The sequence below is a fragment of the Lithobates pipiens genome, unplaced genomic scaffold (genome assembly GCF_037356315.1).
Source record: "Lithobates pipiens isolate NorthernLeopardFrog02 unplaced genomic scaffold, aLitPip1_a1.2 Scaffold_18, whole genome shotgun sequence".
NCBI lineage: Eukaryota > Metazoa > Chordata > Amphibia > Anura > Ranidae > Lithobates > Lithobates pipiens.
In genome coordinates, this window is record NW_027507758.1 from 346,663,330 (window position 1) to 346,683,621 (window position 20,292).

At 45.4% G+C, this 20,292-nt stretch overlaps 1 protein-coding gene across 1 annotated transcript in view; it reads left to right on the forward strand.

The window, feature by feature from the left end:
* The window catches only part of LMBRD1 (LMBR1 domain containing 1), a 340,404-nt gene that overhangs the window by 235,361 nt on the left and 84,751 nt on the right, over nucleotides 1-20,292 (forward strand). The gene's annotated exons all lie outside the window — the stretch shown is intronic.

Below are 20,292 nucleotides of genomic sequence, written 5' to 3' on the forward strand. Positions count from 1 at the left end.
TTGTAGCTCTGGCTGTATGTTTAGGGTCGCTGGCTTGCTGGAAGGTGAACCTTTGCCCCAGTCTCAAGTCTTTTGCAGACTCTAACAAGTTTTCTTCTAAGATTGCCCTGTATTTGGCTACATCCATCTTCCCATCAGCTCTGACCAGCTTCCCTATCCCTGCTGAAGAAAAGCATCCCCATGTGTTCAGGGTGATGTGTAGTGTTAGTTTTCTGCCACACTTAGTGTTTTTTCTTTTAGGACAAAAAGTTCAATTTTGGTCTTATCTGACCAGAGCACCATCTTCCACATATTTGCTGTGTGTCTCACATGGCTTCTCACAATCTGCAAACAGACTTCTTATGGGTTTCTTTGAACCATGGCTTTCTTCTTGCCACTCTTCCATAAATGACCAGATCTGTGGAGTGCACAAATAGCTGTGGACAGATTCTCCTACCTGAGCTGTGGATATCTGCAGCTCCTCCAGAGTTACCATGGGCCTCTTGGCTGCTTCTCTGATGCTCTCCTTGCCTGGCCTGTCAGTTTAGGTGGACGGACATGTCTTGGTATGTTTGCAGTTGCGCCATACTCTTTCCATTTTTGGATGATGGATTGAACAGTGCTCTATAAGATGTTCAAAGCTTTGGATTTTTTTTTTTATAACCTCACCCTGCTTTAAACTCTTGAGGGCTTCACAGAACAGCTGCATTTATACTGAGATTAAATTACACAAGGTGGACTCTATTGACCAAGTGACTTTTGAAGGCAATTGGTTCCACTAGATATTAGTTAGGGATATCAGAGTTAAGGGGGTGGAATACAAATGCACACCACATTAATTTGCAAATACATTTTGAAAAACATTTATCATTTTCTTTCCACTTCACAATTATGTGCCACTTTGTGTTGGTCTATCACATAAACTACATTTACATGTTTGGTTATAACTTGGCAATGTGGACAATTTCAAGGGGGTTATGAATACTTTTTCAAGGCACTGTACATGATGGGGGCAATCTCCATTGCTATGCAATGTCTGTTAATTCTGTTTCTGATTTTATTAGCTTCCTAACCCTCTGCATAGTGCCAGCTGGGCAGGCGGTAGACCAATATAGATTGTCTTGGCTGCAATGGAGAAAACTAATGTCTGGGACTGGGCTGTCTGGCAATTAACAGAATAATTTTCTAGGTTAGAGAGCACACACATGTATCTCATTTGTGACCAATGATACATCACTCATGTGCTAAGAGTGCATGTACAGCTCTATAAATATCTAGATTATTGTATGTGCAGATGTGACAGCTGTTAGAGTATGTGCAAAGACTCTACACCAGATGATCATGTGATAATCCATGATCCATTTATCCATAATTGCATGTTTTTTTTTTTTTGTTTTTTTTTTTAAAACTATGCAAACTAAACTGATTTTCCTGTCTGAATTTGCAAAGACACTTTATGTATATAAGGCTACAAGGCCATTTGTTGACGGTACCAAAATTTTAAATTACGTTTGTTTTTAACATAAAAACCTTGGTGCAAAATGTTGTCACATCATTTATCCATAGCCCTCACTGTTCAGTAGGTAATCCTAGTACTAATATAGTATTTCATGCACCATAGTTAATCTCCTTGATATATCAATGACAAACATTGGCAGTGACATACTATATGCCAAGTAGTCACTGCTGAAAGGAACTTCACCAAGATGTCTGGCCTAAAATAAACTGATCTTAAACCTATTATTATTTTGCCTAGCAACTGTTAATTCTCCTCTACCACACTAGAAGAATAAAAAGGTAGACTAAAGTGAAGAATCCTTGTGTTTACTACAGCTAATAGCCACTTTGGAAAATTATGTCCATTGTGAACAATTGCTAATTGTTATCTTCTGCATACAGAAGCTTGGAGGCATTTAAAGTGTATTTAAATAAAAAATAAAAAATAAAATAATGCAGCTTAGCAACTTTTAAAGTTTTAAAACATTAAAAAAAAAAAGTTGTTTCTCTTATATTCACGGACCGACACAGCTCCTCTCTTAGCCATTGGGTTGTTATGCCCACCTTTAGGAGAATACTAGGCATTACATGTTATGTAACACACAGAACTTTCCAGTTCCGCCCGGGGGGTGGTCCCTTAGGTAACAACCCTCCAGCCTGCCATGCAGTCATCAGTTTTATTTTGCCTAGTGAAGGAGAAGGTCTTAGGAACCCTGACGGGCCCATCTGTCCGTGTTTTTTCTACAGAAGTGTGTTTTTTTGTGCAAGATGATAGATCCTGTGATCTACTATCAACAGCCGGCTGGGTGACAGGCTGGATACCCCTACCCTTGTAGTCTCCCCAGTCTGGCTATCGAGCGTGGGCAGGCCAGAGCTCCGCGCTGGGTCGGCCACGATGAAACCTCAGCTCCAGAGGTGGTCAGCAAGCTTTTATGCTCGGGGGCACACATATGACCGGGCTACTGATTCAGTGTGCGGGACCAGCAGCCACCCTGTACTGATCAGAAAGTGGGTCTGTAATGGAATGTCTCCCAGCTCTTCAGGACTGGCAAGTACAGCTCTCCCTGCCTTGGTGGGGCTGAGCAGCTGAGCATTCCCTGGGAGGTTGATTCGGGGGTCCCTCACCTCCCTCTCTTCTCTCACTGTCCCTTTCTTCCTCCCCCTCTCACTGTGGGGAATTCTGCAGAGCGGTGTGTGTCTGTGCAGGGGCTCTCGGGGGGGCCCCTGCCCCCCCATCCTGTGGGGAGAGCTCTGACACAGACTCGGGCCCCGCTGAGGCTGGTGACCCCTGCTCTGCCGTGTCAGATGACGCTGACCAAGACCGTTCGGACAGTGAGGAGGAGTCCGGGTCCGTGCGCGACAAAGCGCTTGTTGGAGCACTTATCACAGCTGTGCGTGATACCCTGAAGATTCAGGAGCCGGCAGATTCCTCTGCTGAGGTAGCTGTCCATTTTGGGTCCCGTAAGCCAGCATGTTCACCTAAGGTGTTCCCGTATCTGACTTATTTTGACAAGTTCATTTACACGGAATGAGGTCGCCCGCAACGGACCTTTTTGGTCTCCAAATACATGGCGGTGCATTGCCCTTTTGAGGAGAGCCTTCTCAAAAAGTGGTTGGCTCCTCCCGTCGTGGACCCCCCAGTATCCTGGTTAAACAAAGTAACCACGATCACGGTAGAAGGGACTCCTGTGTTTAAGGATCCCACGGACAGGAAGGCCGAGGCAGTGGCTCATTCCTTGTTTACGGTTGTGGGGTCAGCCATGCGACCAGTACTGGCATCTGCACTTGTCGCAGACACTGAGTGGGCAAAACTGTTGCACCGCAAATTGGGAGAACAGGCTTCTCCTGTCTGTGTGGAATTAGCAGACCAATTGGTGCAAGGCCTGAAGTACGTTTGTGACACGCCCCTGGATACCCTTCCTCTGTTGTCCAGGGCTTCAGTGTCAGCTGTGGTGCTGAGGCGCCTGATTAGGTTGAAATGCTGGTCCGCTGACCAGGCATCTAAAAAAGCCCTGACTGGCTCTTTGGAGCCTCCTTGGAGGACATTAAGAATGCCACAGGTGGTAAGAGTACTCTACTCCCACAGGCCAGGAAGGCTAAGGAACCACGCCGTAGGCAAGGGCCCTCTCTTTCTGCTCATAAATGGCTTTTTCGTCCACCCGGAGCTTCGGCTAAACGTCCCCAGCCCGACAGGACGACCACGGAAGGACAGAAACATCCCTGGGACCGCAAGCTTAACAAGCCTGCGAACAAAAGTGCTACCACATGAAGGTTTGCCCCCAACCATGACTCGGGTGGGGGGTCACCTTCAGGAGTTTGCAGTCCGGTGGTCCTTTCGACTGTCTGACCAAAGGGTCTGTGATCTGATTTCCTACAGCTACAAAATAGTTTCTCTCTTGGCCGCAACACAGATTCTTCCTCTCCAGCATACCCATTTCTCCGACTCGCCTCTCGGGGGCAGTAAGGGACCTGCTGAATCGTGGGGTGATTGTACCTGTTCCGGAATCGGAACGTTTCCAGGGGTTCTACTCAAACCTGTTTGTAGTTCCCCAGAAGGAAGTGGTACGTCCAATCTTGGATCTAAAAGCCCTGAATCGCTTTGTGAAAGTGCAGAGGTTCAGAATGGAATCAGTTCGCTCAGTAGTTGCTGCACTCCATCAAGGAGACTCCCTGGCACCCTTGGACATTCAGGATACATACTTGCACATACCCATATGCCTCCAGCATCAAAAGTTACTGCGGTTTGCAGTCAGGGAAGCCCACTACCAGTTTGTGGCTCTCCCTTTTGGTTTGGCATCAGCCCCCAGAGTCTTTACCAAGGTATTGGCTCCAGTTTTGGTGTTGCTGTGGCAACATGGAATCTCGATCGTGGGATATCTAGACGATCGTCTCCTGAGAGCATCATCCGCCTCTGAATTAGAGGAGGATGTGGCGATCACCATACAGACACTGCAATAATTTGGGTGGCTGTTAAACCTAAAGAAGTCAGTGGTAGTACCGACCCAGCGTTTGGAGTAACTAGGCATGCTGCTGGACTCCAGAGAAGCGAGAGTTTTTCTCCCTTCAGACAAGCTGCAGACTCTGAGCCGCAGTAAAACTGCTGATGAACCGCAAGTGGTCGTTGATTTTGCTTCTCCATGCGAGTCCTGGGACTCATGGTGGCCTCCTTCGAGGCAGTACCGTATGCCCAGTTCCACACCAGAGTTCTGCAGAAGGAGATTTTGACAAAGTGGGACAAATCTCTGTTGTCCCTGGATTAGGATCCAGTCAGACAACGCCAATGCGGTGGCATACGTCAATCACCAAGGAGGAACAAGAAGCTCAGCTGCCTCACAGGAGATCGCTCACATACTTTGGTGGGCAGACCGACATGTACCGGCCCTATTGGCCATTTACATCCCGGGAGTGGAGAACAGGCAGACGGACTATCTAAGTCACCAGATGCTGGACCCAGGAGAATGGGCATTGCATCCGGAGTTGTTCAGGCTGCTGTGCCTGCAGTGGGGCACACCAGACGTGGATCTTCTGGCCTCCTGTCTCAATCGGAAGGTGACGTGATTCGTGTCCAGGACAAGAGATCCGTGGGCAGACGCATCAGATGCGCTGGTGGCTCAGTGGGATCAGTACCAGCTGATCTACAACTTTCCTCCACTGAAACTGTTACCACATCTGCTTCGCAGAGTGGAAGTCAAAGGGATCCCAGTTATTCTGGTTGCGCCAGATTGGCCTCAGCTTCCTTAGTACACAGACCTAGTGCGCCTGGTGGCAGACGCCCCATGGCGACTGCCGTTACGAGAGGACCTTCTATCTCAAGGTCCGATTCTCCATCCTGCTTTATCATCGCTGGCTTCAACGGCATGGCTATTGAGAGACAGATATTGAGGAACTGGGGTCTGTCAGTCTCGGTGATCCACACTATATTGAGAGCATGGAAATCTTCTCGGAAGATATATCATCGTACCTGGAAGGCTTACATCTCCATGTGTGAGGAGAAAGGATGGCATCCGCACTCCTTTTCTATATCCAGGATCCTGCTGTTTCTTCAGCAAGGAGTAGACCAGAAATTGTCGTTAAGCACTATTAAGGGGAAAATATCACCCTTGGCTGTCTCTTTCAGCGGCCCAGGCATCTCACTCATTAGTGAGTACCTTTGTTCAAGGGGTGTGACATGTAGTCCCTCCGGTGCGTCCACCATTACCCCCGTGGGATCTGAACCTGGTGTTGGCGCTTCAGAAACCGCCTTTTTAAAAAATCAGGGATATTCCCATGTTGACCCTTTCCCAGAAAGTGGTCTTTCTAGTGGCCATCACATCAGCCAGGAGGGTTTCGTGACTGGCGTCCTTGTCCTGCAAGTCACCCTCTCTGGTTGTTCACAAGGATAAAGTGGTGTTGCGTCTGCAACCGTCCTTTCTGCCGAAAGTGGTCTTGGCTTTTCATATCAATGAGGACATTGTGTTACCATCTCTGTGTCCTAAGCCGACACATCCTAAGGAGGTGGCCCTTCATGCTCTGGACGTGGTTCGGGCTCTGAAGGTGTATTTCTGCCACGGCTCCCTTCCGGAAGCCAGACTCACTGTTTGTGTCGGTGGCTGGTCTAAAGAAAGGCATGACAGTCTCGTCGGCCACCATTTCCAGGTAGATCAGACAGATTGTAGTGCAGGCCTTATGCCTTGAAGGGGCAGGTGCCCCCTTTCCGGTCACAGCCCACTCCCTCTCTGGAACGTCTTGGGCCTTCCGACACCAATCGTCTGTCGCTCAAGTGTGTAAAGCGGCGACCTGGTCGTCTGTCCACACATTTACCAGGTTCTACAAGGTAGACGGTGCATCGGCTGATGCCTGTTTTGGCCGCAAAGTTTTGCAGGCAGCCGTGTAGTTGCAATTGAGTATGCAACATTTTTCTTTTTTCACTCTATATGTCATTGTCGAACATGGAGAGAGGGCAGTGTTGGATGAACTAGCAAATTTAGATGGACTTCATAAACAAAGGTGAACTATACCAAACCTTTTTTTTTATTTAATTTTTTCTTTAAGACGTTACAGCAAAATATATACTGGTGTATATATTTTTTCCTTTTTGGGTTAAAGCATTTACATAAATGAATAAAAGCATCACTGTCTGTAATAGTTTGTCTCCATTTGCTTAACGACCAATTTTGCTGGCTAGTTTGATCTGTTAATGAATTAAAAAAATAAATAAAAATGACAAGCTTATTGGCAGATTACCAAATAAAAAAAACGAAAAACCCCAAAATACTATGTAGCAACCACATTTAAGAATTGGTAATCTGCAATATATTAAAGGTTTGCCTTTTGGATTTAGATATTCTTTAGGACAGGTTTCTGCTTATGTGGAATGGACATTTTTCTCTTAAAGTGTTTCTATACTTATTGTAAAAGAAGTAGAATAGAGCTTCCTCCTTGGTTTCAGCATGATATAGAGTTTGTATGCCAAAAATAATATATAAAAGGTTCAATGGTTTAGGACGAAAGGGTGATCAGTTATAATTAAAGAAATAAAGAATACGTTTGAATGTTGGACTTCTCGAGAGAGGCTGTTGCAATGGAATGGTTTTGTAGTAATTGAGGTGAAAAGTGTCTCAGCATTTAGCTTCTCTTTTCCACCAGGCCCAAAAGTGTGTACTTCCTCCGCCTTTCCTCCTAAACACACAGAATTTGCACTGAGGATAGACTGGCCTGTACAGGCTGCACTGGGGTGGAAGCAATGTTACCAGAGAGAAGAAAGGGAGCAGAGAGCTCAAAAAAGGTAGACTCTTCCTCTCTACAAAGGTGACAAGGAAGCAGAGACAGTTGGGTAGTGAATGAATATGCGGTGGCAGAGTTGCTAGCTGGCAGAAAGGTGCAGTGTCTGTGGTGTTGGCAGACAGGAAAGTTCAAAGTCAGGGTGCAGGGGGGTTCAATAGTAGGGATGCAGGGTGCTGGGTCTTTCATAGGCCCAAATACTAAAGCTGTCTACTTCTAAATTTGCGAAGTAGGCTTCCCTGACTGAGCACCACCTGGTAATGGTGCATGCTTTTGGACTGCATTACCCGCTGATCTAAAGTAAATGCATGGGTTTTATTTAGTATGGGGGAGGGAAGTAATCAGGATTGAGTTATTTGAAAGTAGAATTACCCTTTAGGCCTTTTCAGTCTTCTGTGTTGCGGTTATGTGTGTTTTACCGCAGCGGCAACACAAGGCACTCTGTGTGATGCTATTCATTGAGAATGACACCCCAAGGAACAAGCACAAAAAGTTGCAACTGGCTTGCTTTACAGCACATCACAAACTAGTGTCTTGCAGTGTGCTACATAAAAAAAAAAAAAAAATGCAGGTCTGTGTGTTTTGTTTTTTCCTGTTGCCATGAGTTGGAAACCCATTCTCGATGACCTAGTTTCCTAAAAGCGGTGTTTCATTAGCAAATATATATATTTTTTTAAAGTCAGCAGCTACAAACACTTTAACTGCTGACTCTTAATAAGGACACTTGCCTGTCCAGGGTGCCTGCGATGTCGGCCCCCTGAGGCCGATCCGTACATCGGATCGGGTGCAGGCGCCACCATTCTAATTAAGGGAAACTGGCAGTGGAGCCTTGCAGATTCACTGCCGTTTCCTCCTGTGCATGTGTGCGTAGCGCGGTGCTTTGTAAATGGCCAGCTGTCTTCTGGGAGACACACAGGTCCCGGAAAGACAGCGGAGGGGGGGGCTCGCCACACAAAAGGATATGACGTCCTGCGCCTCGGACAGGATGGATCGGAAGTACACTATGTATTTCATAAAAAGGTACTATATAAGAACACTTTTTTTTTTTTTTATCCAAAAATGAGGGGTGGTCTTTCATTTTAAGACCACCTCTCAAAAGTAGGTGGAACTCCGCTTTATTGCAACACACATTCACTTGTACGCAGTAGTGCACAGCAATGGAATGGCATAGCCTAAAGGGAGCCTTATTATTTTGATTTGTACTGATGACCATGTGATGTGTGGACTATGAGGACCTAGGCTTCCATTCCTTTCTACTGGGCTGATTGAACCCACCCTCCCCATCCTCTATTGCATACTCAAGCAGTTCTGGTATCACATCCAACAGCATTCTGTTGTAATGTATGCCTTTTGGTGGTACATCTTCTGCTTCCCACTGCCTTCATGTGTGCAGTAGAATCCCCTAGACTTCTGTAGGCCAGGAGAGTGAAATGTCTTCTGGCCCCGAGGCGCATGTGCAGCAGCTCCACAGACGGTCGCATGTTCTGAGAGCTCTGCTACAGCCAGCTCCCCCCCCCCCTTCAGCCATCAGACAATGAGGATACCATCTGCAGAAGCCCCGTGGACCCCCCCCCCCGCATGCCAGGGGGCACAGCGAGATGGGATTTATCCCAGCAACTTGACCCTGGGCCTTCGGCCGCGCCTTCTCCAAAGATGGCGGCCGCCAAAGACACACGAGGCCCTGAGACGGATCCAGAGAAATCAATCGCCGATCAGGAGGGCCTGGGTGTCTGCACAGAGGAGACATATCACCCCACAGTGAACACACAGATGAACCCACTATTGTCCCCGACCGGCACAGAATCACTGCTGGGCAGAACTCTACACGGCCTTCTCCTCTCCCCAATGGAGGATCTGACAAACACGCTTGAACACCTCAGGGCCCACAACAGATCAATCCTTAAACTCCTACTGACTTCTTTTTATTGGAGACGTTTTTAAAAATGCTTTCCAGGGGCTTGGCCCAAACTGCTATAGAGATCACTTCCACTATCCAAGCAGACCTGCAACACCTAGGGGCCAGAATAGAAGCGATTGAAGCCAAAATTGACCAAACCGTTGCCAAAGCTAACCAGACTACTGACAGGATTCAGGAATTGCATAAACAGTTGCACGTTGTTTTTTCAAAATTGGATGATCTTGAAAATAGATTCCGCAGGTATAATTTCAGACTCTCTGAATCTTTCAAAGAACCTGACAAGATTGTCTGCATGTTTCTTAAAAATCCCAGATATACCAGATCATCGCCTGGAAACGGATCGTGCCCATAGCGCCCTTCAGCCCCCACGCCAGGATGGCCTACCCAGAGACATTGTGGTAAAACCACATTTTCACAAGGTAGAAGTCATGCAGTGAGCCCGGAAAACTGAAAATCTTACTCATAATAGGACGCCCCATTCAAATATATCCCCTACAGATGATCCTTTCCTTTCCGCTTAAATTTTGCTCACATGAACAAATCTAACGGCTTCTCAACATTCGCAGATGGAGAGTGTCTGCTTCTGCAACGGGGCCTCATCTCCCAGATATTAGAGCTCCCATCTCAACAAAAAGGCCTCCCCCCCACAAGTCCTATCTAACCTATGTGGCAAAAACAACAAGCAAAGAGATCTAAGGGTGGTTGACCCCCCCCCCCCCAAATGGCTCCTAATGAACCCTTGTTCATCTCCTAGGATTTCGCTCACAAAATCCTTGACAGCTGAGTCTTCCAGTCACTTCTCTTTACCTTCAAACAAACTTGTTCTGACCCATTTGTTCTACCACTCCTATTATAACTGAGCAAAATAACCACTACAACAGCTCTGAACAGTTGTCATTTACCCATGACACCAACCAGGCTCGACCAGACCCCCTGAGTAACTCTGACCAAAGTCATCGCATCTGGAAGAGGGATGCTAATATTCCCCCCTACCCCAAAGGAACTTGGGGTCCACACAGACAACCTATCCTAACCTGTGAACACTTACCTGGTTGATCTGAAGTGGATTCCCCCCCCCCCCCCCCCCCACTGGGTGTCTAGGAGGGGAAGGCAAAAACTCCAATCAGTTGTGATTGGTCATACCACACTCATGTTTAAAGCAAAATAATTTTCTGTCCTTTTAATTTTACTTGGTTTTTACCGCATCCAGATCCGGGTCTCCACAATTACTTTTAGTTTTTAGTTAGCAGAGAGGCTGGAGCTGCCGCACTTTGCCTCAAACTGTCTGAGTGGCGTTCTCACTCGGGGACTGTGCTACACCCCCCACGTTTAAGGTTTTTTATTTCATTTTTTTTATTTTTTGGGAAATGATTTGCAGTAAGGGGGTTCAGCACCTTCCTGCAACGGGGTTGGGGTTTCTTCTTGCTGCTTTTACTATTGTTATACTTTTTGGTTGCATTTCTTTGACTTGTCTTCTCTTCTCAGGAACGGTCCACACCACTCCTCCCTCTCACCCCTCCTCTTTTCTTTTTTTTTTTTTTTTTTTCGGGTCACCCAGAGGCTCATATCCATGACCTACCCTCCACCCTTGGGAGCTTCGGACAGAAGATGCTAAGAACCAACACCTGCCCCCATGGGTCAGGGTAAGATCCTAATGGTCGATGCGATTATCCCACCCTCTGATCCATCCATGCTGACAACACCACATCTCCCCCCACCTCTGTATAGTCACCCACAACATTCAAGGGATTAATTCATTAAAAAGATGGAAATTATTCAGACACTATCAATCACAAAAGATTGAGCTATTTCACTACATGAAACCCATTCTCCTCCACCTATAATCCCTCCTTCTTGCATAGCAACTACCCCCAGTTCTATCTCTCCAATGCAGGGAACAAAACAAAAGGCGTAGCCATATGCTTTTCTAAAAACCTTAAATTTTCCCCTTCAGCCACTATCAGAGATCCGGAAGGCAGACACCTATTAGTAAAAGACTCCATAGACGGCATAACATATTTGTTTCCTATTACACTCCAAATAAGGGCCAAGCATCCTTCTTCTCCACCCTGATGTCTACACTTGGGCCACATCTGGAGGGGAAGATAATTATGATTGAAGACACAAACCTTGTATTCGACCTACCTGGCTAAATCTGGAAAATGCCTCCCTCAGAGGAAAAAGCACTTGAAACAGAGCACTAAAATAGCCTCCACACTGTGTTCCCTGTGCCTTATTGACATCTGGAGGGAACTTAGACCCCGGTCCAAAGACTACACCCACTATGTTGGCCCACACAAAATCTACACTAGGATAGACCATATCTTTATATCTTTATTCAATCCTACGACCTACCACCACAAAAGCTGTCATTAGGGATACACCCATATACGACCACTCCATGGTCCTTTTATATCTACAACAAACACCCAACCCCAGTTCAAAATTCACATGGTGCGGGGGGGGGCATGGCGACCGCGCAGCGAGATGGTTGCATTCTAAGTGAGCTCTGCTCCACGCTCAGGGAATATATGCTCACAAGCCCGCCTAACGATCTACACAGCCGGCGAATCGAGCGCAAACGACCCCGGAGACCCCCGCTGACTGATCTACCATGCGGAAAAGATCCCAGAAACCGCCGCACACAATGAAATTGCCGGACTTTTATCCGGCCCTAGACCGCGGGCCACAAAAAGATGGCGGAGGAAGACGGCACGCAGCACAACACCCACAGCCTCCAGCGTCAGCGACGTCAGCTGAGAAGCTTACCAGAGCGGAGTGCACAGCGGAGATGGACGAGGAAACAGGAACACAATCCTCTGATTCTGACTCCCCAAACAACTCTCCATCGACCAGGAGCCCTGTAAAGTCCAGGCTCAGATTGGAGCCTGATACTAGAACGCAAAATAGAACGGCTACACTGGGCATGGAGGTTAGCGGTGGTGGATCGATCACCCAACAACTAACGGATCCGATCGCACAATTACCAACCACAGGTCAGCCTATTTCTGATACCACTTTAAAAGAACTGTTAATGCTATTGAGAACATCTCTACAAACCGATATGATGACATGTTTACACCAATGCAGAGCTGAAATCAGTGATTTGGGGGAAAGAGTGCACCAGGTAGAGACTAGAATGTGCGATGTCACCTCCTCCTTCAATGCGCTGGTGGATTCTCATGCAGCACATCACGAGGCTATCGACAAGACCCAACTAAAAATGGCGGACCTTGAGGATCGTTCCCGCAGAAACAATCTAAAGATCGGGGGGTTCCAGAATCGGTGACAGCGCAACAACTTCCAACTAATGACCAAGACCTCTTTCGAGCTTTGGCCCCGTCATTGTCACCATTGGACCTGATGATCGACCGAATCCACAGGGTCCCGAAACCATCGTTTCTGCCTCAAGAAGTACCACGAGACGTTCTACTGAGAATGCATTTTTTTAAAGCCAAGGAGAAAATCCTTGAAGCACTACGTAAAGGTGAGAACATCCCAGAGGTGGCCTCCGCACTCCAAATCCTGCCAGACTTGTCACAATATACCTTACAGCTCCGACGCAACATGGCAACTATAACCGAAGCCATGAGAAACCACAAGATTATGTATAAGTGGAAATATCCTGCTAAATTACAGGCATCCTACAACGGGTCCACCCACCTCATTCACTCCCTGGAGGAAGGGCTGCAGCTCTTGAATAATTGGCAAATTTTACTTCCTGATCCAGTTTCGGTTCCATCCCAACCGACAAGACAAGCACCAGCCAAAATACACAGTGACTGGCAAGCAAAACCACAACGGAGATCAACAGTTCGCCTCACTTGAATCTACTCCATAAGAGCTTCCTCCATGCAAGATCTTTAAGATTCCCTGAGCGTCCTTGGTACCTGACAACGTACCGTTAGCCCCTCGCATTGGGCATTTTTGTTGCCTGGCCCGTATGGGTCTTGTTTCTTATTCGTACTTTAAAGTTCAAATTTTCTTTTCCTATTTCCTTTTTCTCTTTTTTCGTTTTTTTCGCTTTTATGTTTTGCTTCTTCTACCTGGCACTTGCCTACGGCAGACCATTGACAGGAAACATTGGAAGTTCACATCTTGGATATGCAAGTTCATCCTACGAAACTTTATTCTACCTGCTCCAATGCACCACAACATGTACGTACTCAGTATCAGTACTCAAGCCTCAAATTTAAAAAGCTGCAGTTCAATGACTTTTCAAAAACCTATCGCCGGAATTGGAACATGCGGAAAATACACCAGTATGATGAAGCTACACACCTGTATGCACATGGGAATCTTCGTACGTCGTCCAGCACATCCCCGGGACTGCTTCATACAGCATCTACAACCGACGGATCCTATCGCCTAATATTAAGTTATTATGAGCATTAAAATTCTTTCCCTTAATGCACGGGGACTCAATCATCCTGCCAAAAGACGATCCCTCTGGCAAGAGGCACTCAAACAGAACGTGGACTTACTAGCTGTGCAGGAAACGCACTTCCATAAACTAGCTAAACCAGTGTGCTCGCACCCAAAATTCCCACATATTATTCACTCTTCTATCACGGCGAAGAAAAGAGGGGTCATGATTGCCGTAAGAGACTGATCCTGATGGTAGGTTCATCATTATGGTTTGCAATATAAATATGATTTCCATTACCTTTGCTTGCGTATATGCTCCTAACTCGTACCAACTAAAATTCTTGAAGAAAGTTCTTAAACAAATAGAACAGGTGCGTGTTGGAAGAATATTAATATGTGGGAATTTCAATATGATTCTGGATAGAGAATTAGATACCTCCTCTGGAGTCAGGAATCACTTCCCCAAATTTAGAGATCTCCTACACCAGGAGGGACTATATGACGCTTGGTGCTGCCTAAATGCGAACGAACGATCATATACGTATTATTCCCCTAGATTTAATTCCTACTCCAGATTAGATATGTTTCTCACCGATATAGAAATACTTCACAGAATTACAAACTCCTCTATCCTTGATATTACATGGTCAGATCATGCACCCATCATGATCCATATCGAAGGAGGTAGAACCTACGCCCCGTCCCGCATATGGCGGAACAACGAGACTGTATTGCAGGACCCAAAATATCAAACAGAACTCTCCCAACAACTTGTAGAATATTTTCAGATCAATGACCCCAAATGTACCAGTCCCTTCATTAACTGGAATGCCCACAAAGCCTTCATTAGGGGGGCCCTAATAAAAATTAATTCCAAAATCCAGAAAACCCGCTCCACTAATTTAAACAATCTGCTAACTGAACTCCGCTCTTTAGAGCAAAGCAACCAACATAGCCCGTCTACTGACCTCGCAACTCAATTATCACAAATCAGATACAATATTAGAGAATGGTATAGTGTATTGCATGACCGCGCTATGACAAGGCTCCGACTTAATTAGTATGGAAACAACAATAAAGCAGGCAAATTCTTGGCCAATCGCTTAAAAGACAAACGCACTAAAATGGCAATCCCACATCTGTTCCACCCCAAAACAGCAACCAAAGTGGAACACCCCCAAAAAATTGCAGATGCATTCGCAGACTACTATTCATCCCTTTACAACCTTCATACGGACCCCACCACGATTAAGCCAACAAGAGAGAACATAGAATCTTTCTTAGCTAAAATCCACTTGCCTTCCTTATCGGACGTCCAACTTCAGGAACTAAGAGCTCCATTCACCTCCACTGAGTTGGAGAAAGCTATCCACTCACTACCCTCAGGGAAATCCCCGGGCCCAGATGGGCTCTCTAATGTATACTATAAAACTTTCAGCCATATTCTATCCCCGCACCTTCTGTCTATTTTTAATGTAGCTAGGACAAACGGATCGTTCCCAGCAGAAATGCTCAAAGCCTATGTTGTCACACTACCCAAACCTGGGAAATCTCCAGACACACCAGCCAACTTCCGCCCCATCTCTCTCCTCAATGGAGACATAAAACTATACGCTAAAGTAATAGCAAATAGGATTTTTGACATTATGCCAAACTTAATAAACCCGGAACAAACTGGATTCATGAAAGGGAGACAGGCATCAGACGCCACACGACGCCTACTAAACCTCATTCACCAAGCTGGGACTCGTGGAATGCCTTCTCTGCTTCTCTCAATAGATGCGGAGAAGGCGTTTGACAGGGTCCACTGGGAGTACATAGAGGCAGTGTTGAGGAAATTTGGTTTTTGGCAATCCTGGCACTTTATTCCACACCCTCCGCCCAAGTGTTTACCATGGGGCTTCTCTCCAAAACGTTTACCATATCGAATGGCACCCGCCAGGGGTGTCCTTTGTCACCTCTAATATTCAATCTGATGATAGAACCCCTGGCGGAGGCCATTAGATCTCATCCGCATGTTTCAGGACTTAAAGCCCAACGAAAGGACTATATAGTCAATTTGTTCGCTGACGACATAATACTTTTCTTATCAAATCCGGTTGTGTCTCTACCTCACACACACGAAATCCTAGAGGCTTTTGGAAGGATATCTTACTATAAAGTAAACTTTACAAAATCACTAATACTAGATCTGGGGCTAAACCGCCACGTGAGTTCACATCTCAAACAAACCTTCCCGTATATATGGGCATCCAAACAGATCCCTTACCTAGGCATACAGTTGACAAGGAACCTGTCTCTCATTGCAGATGTTAACGTTAAACATCTTATACAAGAAATCCAAAAAACCATATCCAAAATCTCCACAACCGAACTATCGTGGGCAGGAAGAATAGCAGCATGTAAAATGCTGATACTACCAAAAATTCTATATACATTCAGAACCCTCCCGATCCCTTATAAGGCTTCACACTTCCTAGAGTTGACTAAACTCCTCAAACAATACGTCTGGCAGGGCAAAAGAGCAAGATGTCCCCTTCATAAACTTATCATGCATAGAAAGGCGGGTGGCATGGGTCTTCCGAACATCAAAGATTATTACTGGGCAGTAATACTGGCACAAGCTAAATTCTGGTTTTTGCCGAACCCTGAACATCTATGGGTAAACCTAGAAGAGTGTATAGCAAAAACTCAAAACATGAGTCTTCTTCTCATGGCATACTCTTGGAAGCCTAGATCCTTAATATATTTCTCCCCAACGATTGTAGCAACTATTGCCGCATGGAGACACCTACTACAACAACAAGCGCTAGCACATCCCCACACGGCAGTTAGGATTCCGATCCAGACCTTGGAATTAATGATACCATACAGCACGGTCACCAAATGGAAGGGAAACGGAATAGAGTGGGTAGACTAATTATACACCCAAGAGACATTAAAATCGTTTTTGACTCCTTACAATCCACATACAATGTCCCCCAAACCAGCAAATACCTGCATAACCAGGTGTCATCCTTTTTAAAGAGATCTCCTCCACCGAACATTGAAATTAATAGCCCAATTTGGCACTACTTTATATCTACCAACACCAAGACCCAAGGCATCTCACTTGTATACAACACCTTACAATATAAACAAAGTCTGGTGAAGTCCTGCTCCATGCTCACATGGGAGAAGGATCTGAATCAGACCTACGATATCAATCAATGGATCAAGGCCCTTAGATGTAATTACACAGCCACTCATTGTGTCAATCATTGGGAGCTCACTCAGAAGATACTTCACAAATGGTATAGGACACCACACCAACTAGCAAGAATGTTTTCTACACACTCTTCACTTTGTTGGAGAGACTGTGGCAGCGTAGGTACTATATTGCATATATTCTGGCACTGTAAAAATGTTTCTAGTTATTGGAGGAAACTATTTAGCATACTCGCGGAAGTCACAGGGATGTTGCAAACCCCAAATCCAACTCTAGCAATTCCCCACCTTGGTATAGACAACTATCCACCCCAATTCCGCACAGTAGTGATTCATATCTTGACTACAGCCAAATTAATCATTGCCCGACACTGGAAAAGCACACAATCCCCAAATCCCTCAGAAGTGCTAGTCCAGGTGAACTTGAACTTTCACTATGAAAGATTGTTAGCTCTAAGAAACTCTTGTGGCAAGAAATTTGACCAACAATGGAAGTGCTGGACAGAGTGGTACAAGAAATAATACCTACTGAGATTGCTTGATAATGTGGCAGTTGTTGTCTGGTGATGCTCTAGATGCCCCCCCGTCACAGCGTGATCCCAGTTGGGGTGCCGGGGGAGCCAGAAAGAGGTCGCTGAAAGTTATGGTTGCACCTCCCACTTAATTGTAATAGTTGTATTTTAACTTAAACAATTGAGCTAACATCATAAAGATGTGAATACGAAATCAGAGGTAGAAAGCTGAATTTACACTTGTAAACGCATTTCCCTTTTTTTTTTTTTTTTCTCCTTCCTTTCTTTTTTCTTTTATTTATTCCTTTCCTTTCTTTTGGATGTTAAACCACAACATGTAGTTCATTACTACCCGTACTTGTTTCATTATGTTGTACTATATGAAAACTTTCAATAAAAGTAATTTCAAATAAAAAATTCACATGGTGCCTCAACAAGGGTTTTTTAAGCAACCCAGTCCAATGCACAATTCTTGCAAAAGACATTCAAGAATATTTTCTACTTAACGATATCGACTCCATATCCCCAGAAACCCTGTACTCTGCTCATAAGGCAGTGACGAGGGAAGATTATACAAACCACCTCTCAACTCAAAAGGGAATGCAGGACAATCATTAAACTCACTTCAGAGTTCCACTCATTAAGCAAAGCCCATAAATGCGACCCCACTAGAGAGTCCTTAGACCTTGAATCGGCCCAGACAACCTTAAACCAGCCCTAACCACAGAAGGGGAGAAATACCTCAGATGGTCGGGAGCCCGGTTCTATTCTTAGAAGGATAAGATTGGTGCCAAATAGCAGCTAAACTATCCCCTAAACCCCAGTCCAAGGCTTTTCCCAAAATACGTACACAGGCGGGAGAACTGACACAGAACCCACGACGCATCATGCAGTTGTTCCATGACTTCTACACAACTCTGTACAGAGATCAGAAATCAAGCACACATACACATACTATAAGCAGAACACTCTGATCTCCTAGACAAACTGATAACTGAAATGGAAGTCATGGAGGTGATAAAATATCTCAAACAAAACTCAACGCCAGGTCCTGACAGCTTTTCTGTCTGTTATTATAAAACAATTTGCCAATTCACTAGACCCCTATATGGTCAGTTTCTTTAATTCACTTATCCCCTGGATAAAGCCCTAAATTTAGCATGCATCTATCATTCCTAAACCTGGCAAAGATCCAAGCGTGGTTACCAACTACCACCCAATCTCCTTAACAACGATCTAAAAATCCTGACAAATTTTAGCTAATCTTGTATCGCTTACTATATCCATAAAGTGACCTGATCTGTTCAACGTACTGGAAAGATGGGGCCTTGGCCCCAACTTTCTGGGAACACTCCACTCTCTGTACTCTAATCCAAGTGCACAGTTAAGACTCCGGGGCTGCTATTCAGAACTGCTGAACATCAAAAAAGGCATCAAGCAAGGCTCCCCGCTTTCCCCCCTCCTATTTGCTATAGCTATCGAGACCTTGGCCATCGCGATCAGAACCCACCCTGACATTAAAGGAGTACTCTGTGGGCCTTGAGCACAAATGCGCTTTGTTTGCAGATGACTTCCTATTATTTGTTACCTCCCCTCTAATCTCGCCTCCCAACATTTTCTCTTTACTTGGTAAATTTGGGAATGCCTCCGGTCTCCAGGTTAATGTATCAAAATCCTTAGCACTAAATATCACGATTCCCTCAAATTTACTTGGAAATTTACAGGTCCACTTCCCATTTACCTGGTGCTCAACCTATATCCCGTATCTAGGTGTATACTTAACCTCCAAGATTGACTCATTATACTCTTCTACCCAGCCATTTTCCACAAACTGACGTCAGACCTCTCTACTTGGGCTAAACATAACCTATTATGGCTAGGCCGCATTAACACTATCAAAATGCCGCTCCTCCGATGCCTATTATATCTTTTTCAGATCTCTATCCATCCCAATCAGGAAATCACAACTGCATAATCTCCAATTCAACATTCTGACATTTATCTGGGGACCTAAAGGCAGGAAGTGCCCTAAAAAATATTCTGTTTAGACTTAAAACGCAGGGAGGACTCGCCTTCCCCAACATTTGGTGGTACTATCAAGCAGATCTCTATCGTATACTCACGGGACTTGAAGCCTGACTAGGTGACAATGGAGAGGCAAGCTGTTCTCCTCCACACAATCGACTTCCTATTGCGGTCCCCCACTAAATCCAGACCTCCCATCCTAGCCCCCACCCTATCCCACTCACTGCCCCTATGCGACTAGATGCACAAACATCCCTCATTAATCTCACATTTGTTCCACAATCGCAATTTTCCTCCAGGAATGAACATCCTAGCCTTTAGCTGGTGACTCAGCAAAGGTTTACTTAGAATAGGGAACTTCTTTACTTCTGCAGGCCCCATTTCACTTACATTCTGCACAAGCAAACTAGAGATGCCTACTTCTGAAAGGTTCAGATATACACAAATACTTCATTTTCTTCAATTGACCTGGCCAAACAAGCCAGAGCCTACTGGGGTCATGACCTAGAAATCATGGTGCTCGAACATCACAGATCAGAGGGAGGGATATCAATCATTTACCCTTCCTTGGCTGCATCTCTGTCCAAACCTTCCTATGCCCAAACATGGGAAAACGACCTTAATATAGAATGGGATCAGGGTAAATGGCATGCCTGCTTCCAACGTTCCATTAAAGGTATATTAAATATTTCCTTGCTTGAGGCTAACCTCAAAATACTTACACTGTAGTACAGGGTTCCCTCTCTCCTCGCCAGAATCTACCCAGATGAGTCCCTGCTGTGATTTAGAGAATGCACAATGTTCCACATATGGTGGACCTGTCTACGAATAAGAAGCCTTTGGAATAAAATTTTTCTCTCTGATGATATGCAAGGTAACGACTACACAGGTTCCCCAAACCCCAGACATAACACTCCTTAACCACAACGTGGAGAAAGTAGATAGATATGCACACGCATTGCTCTTCATTCTCTTAGGAACCAAAATTGCAATAGCATCACACTGGGAAATAACCTCAGTCCCAAT